We start from the raw sequence: 1,059 nt of genomic DNA, 5'->3' as shown, positions 1-1,059 counted from the left end.
GAGCTTCCGACTGCCGTAGTCAAAATCTCGGCTACGCTATCGCTTCATTAACAAGCCGCAGCAGGAGTCAAATGAGTGAACAGTACTTTAAATACCCAACAGGCAAACTTCCTAATACATGTCATTATATTACATGATAATATATCCCTGATGATTCAAGAAATTGCAACATTTCTTACAACCAAATATAATAAAATATAAAGTATTACTAGTACAATCAAAACCTGTACAGGAACATATATACATTATGTGAACATTATAACATATATACAAGGTCAATAACATATACGAGGTCAACCAAACCTATAACACATGACCCAATCTATAAAAATTATACTACTCCACAATTTTCGAAAGAAATAAAACTTTTACAACCTACTCAAGTAGTCAGGACCAACATTTTCTTTACCAAGAATATTATGTATGGTATATTCAAACTGTTGTAAATGCATGGCCCAGTGCATTACTATGAGATTCAGGGCCTCTGTAACACGGTTTTTGGGACTTTGCTCCTTATCAATGCATCGGATGAAGCTGAATGTTGACATATGTATATTTTACAACCACACAAAAATTTTGTCAGCATTATCAATAACCTAAACCCAATAGTTTTAATTTTTATAGAGTAAAAATGATCTAGCCGACGCCATGGACAGTGATAACAAGCCAAGAGTCGAAAACATTCATTACGTAAGCAATGTAAACACCTTTTTACAAAATTTTGCCCCGCCCATCCACCAGACACCCATTCACCTTGTTCCATTGGCTCTGAAACCCATAACAGTCAAGAATGGCTAACAGGATTTGGAATTGCCCTCGTGGTTGCAAAACTGCATTTGTCTTACGACTTGCAACTTTATACAGTCAAGAGAAAGCCCGTGGCCATATTTACTATAGCCTGAATAGGTAATCATTCAGTTTCTAGTTTAAATCCAATGTTTATGGTCTGATTTGTATTTAGCGTAACATGATTATAATACTTATAATGTCATTCAGGCTTTTGAACATTTCCATTAACTATTCACTATGCCACCAAGAGAGAGAGAAAGAGAGAGATTG

Source organism: Palaemon carinicauda, chromosome 24 (genome assembly GCF_036898095.1).
Source record: "Palaemon carinicauda isolate YSFRI2023 chromosome 24, ASM3689809v2, whole genome shotgun sequence".
NCBI classification, from domain to species: domain Eukaryota; kingdom Metazoa; phylum Arthropoda; class Malacostraca; order Decapoda; family Palaemonidae; genus Palaemon; species Palaemon carinicauda.
Note: the sequence above shows the minus strand (reverse complement) of the source record.